Genomic DNA, 2845 nt, shown 5'->3' with positions numbered 1-2845 from the left:
TTTCCCAAGCATTTTGTATGTATAATTTTATACAATAAAATAGATTTTTTGAGGAGCTGGTTTCTCTTTCCTTCCTAGGGAGGAGTGCTGGATTGACAAACTCTGCAGTGTGCATGGGTCTAGAGCCCCTAACCAGGTGCGCCATGTGCCGCAGCAGTGCGTGCATTTGAAAGCTAGCTTGAGTGTCTGCCATTTCCACTGCAAAGTGTACAAAGATCAGCAGACTGTTGGCTTCTTAACCGGCATCTCCCCTGCTCCACTTTAGTAACCAACTAAAGACAGACTCTAGCCATGGGGGTAGGAAAGACTAAATATTCCAGTCTTCTTTCTGCCTGTTTTACGGGCTGTTACTCTGGGGTCTAAGCCAGGCTGGCCTGAGCTGTAACAACTGTCAGCAGAAGCACCTGGACTGCTGGGCGTTCGTTTAAAACACTATAAACGTTGCAGAAGGAATGGCTCTCCTGCAGCCAAAGGACCGTGATGGAGAGAACACCTGTCAGCCCTGTGCTACCTCCAGCCGCCCTGAGCTGCTTTCCTGCTGCTGTTTATGCTCCCTGCTGGGTGCTCAGGGCATCTGAAGCCTCTTGGAATAACTCCCTTATCCCCTTTGGCTGCTTGCTAATGAGTCCCTGCTGGCTGGAGTATCTGCAGGGTGTCTGATTTTGAGTTGATACACAGCATTTCTTTTGACCCATCTTTCCTGGCACAGAGCCTGAGCCCTGTTAATGTCACGCAGGCTCTGCCTTGCCATTACGTTGCTAGCTGGCAGGCACAGGCCAGATCTCGCAGCTGCCACGTCACTCCCTCCTTACAGAAGGGCCTTTCCACAATGGGGAGTTGGATGGCTGCAGTCCCCCAGAGGCAATACTGCCGTCTAACGTTAGCTGTTACGAGCAATGGCGCGTGTGGCTCTGCAGTGGGGCAGGCTCCTCTGGCCTGGAGCATCTCCGCTGAAGGCACTGTCAGGGTATGTCTACACTACAAATGCTACAGCAGCACACCTGCTACAGTGACAAAAGGGTTTTTTTCCCATCGCTGTAGTAAATCCACCCCCTGAAGGCACTCACTGTAGGTAGGCTGCCAGAAGAATTCTGCTGTCGCCCTATCTTGTCTACACCAGGGTGTGTGTGTGTGTGTGTGTGTGTGTGTGTGTGTGTGTGTGTGTGTGTGTGTGTGTGATCCCTCCCCCAAGCAACATACACCTATACTTTAGGTGTAGACCAGACCTAAGTCTTACTACCTTGTATCCCAGGCACTTGTAAATCAAAAGCAGTTGTCTTCTGGTTCTAGCACTCAGCTCTGTCTGAGCAGGGAGTGTAATAACTGAAGGTCGGCTCGGGGTCTTGCTAAACCAGCTTGGTTTAAATCTTTGTGACGAGAGAATGTTTGCATTGCATTGCTCTCATTGGCCTTGTTGAATTAGTACTTGGGGGGGTGGGGGAGTTAAGTAGCCATCTCCAGACCACCTCCTCTCATTTCTTTCCCTCTTCTCCCCTTGCTCTGCTTCACACGGACTTTCTGCATGGTACTATAATCTGTGTAAATGCACCAGAACAGGAACAGCTACCCTAATCAGTGAGTACATAAAATCAAATTTTGCAAATGGTAACTGAACTATTTTGTATTTCTATTGCTCTGACCATTCTCCATGAATTTGAAATAACGCTTGGTAAGGGCTGTTATGCTTGTTCCTACTCTGGTACTTTCCATCTGAGTATCTTCCAAGTGTTTTTAAAGCACTTAACAGCTTGCACTGTGCAGGTGTTAGCCCAAGTTTTACAGAGGGGGAAACTGAGGCACAGAGGCATTACAGGATGGATGTAAGCGAATTCAGATCTCCTGACTGCTCATGCACTGCCCTGTCTGCTGCCACATGCAGTGTAAAGGGAGAGCAGGCGAGAAGCTTTGGCTGAGAGGGGAAGCTTAAAAGAGCAACTCCTCGGCCTAAATTGAATAAGGAGAAATGGGTTTCTTCTTTACTTGTGACTGCATATGGGAGTAGCATATTACGTTCATGAGGGGAGCTGTAGGGCCTAGCCTTCAGAGGAGCGGCACAGGCAGTTAGCGACCATAGCGTGGGCTCAGAGCATCAGATGCTGGAACCATTACCTTGGTTCAGTTTCCAAGTATGTGTTCTCTCTCCCAATCGCCTCGGCTGTTGCTTCCTGCCTGTTGCTTCATGCAGTGGCTGCATCATTTCAACTCCACGGTCTTTGGGGATAACTTATTTAGAAGAACTTGAGCAAAGCAGTTTTATGTTGCACTTTCTTGGGTGGGTGGGAAGGAGGCAATATCTATCATAACGTACCTGCCTGCTGAAAAGCCAGGTGACAAGCCGCTCCCAGTGGGACATATGGTAAACCTCCACTCTTAAAAATAAGTGAAGTAGCAGCGTTTGATTCCCTAATGAGGCTTTGTTTTTAATCTGGAAAAAGGGGACAAGGCTCATCCCACTGGCAGACACAGCATCTGCTGCACATGGAGCCGAAGCTGTCCAAAACCACTTGGCCTTTGTGAGCTGTTGGAGAAATGATTGTAACTTGGCAGTCCCCTGTGTTAGGGATCAGATGAGATCTCCATACGTGGCCGTTTCAGACAAGAGCTGAGACATGAAACTGGGCCAATGTACAACAGTGGGTGAAGTTTGCTTCACCTGTAAATGGCTGGTTTGAATTTAGCGAATGGCAGTAGCGATGTCATTGGATGGCTGCTTGCTTGGCTTGTGTGGAATCAGTGTGTGGGGGGTGTCTCATCCTAGTTCCTGCTAAACCGGTGTCCCTATCAGCAAAACCCTATTGCACTTAGTTGTTACCTCTAACATGGGGGGAGAGTTAACATTTCAAAG

This window comes from Mauremys mutica, chromosome 17 (assembly GCF_020497125.1).
Source record: "Mauremys mutica isolate MM-2020 ecotype Southern chromosome 17, ASM2049712v1, whole genome shotgun sequence".
Classification (NCBI taxonomy): Eukaryota; Metazoa; Chordata; order Testudines; family Geoemydidae; genus Mauremys; species Mauremys mutica.
Note: the sequence above shows the minus strand (reverse complement) of the source record.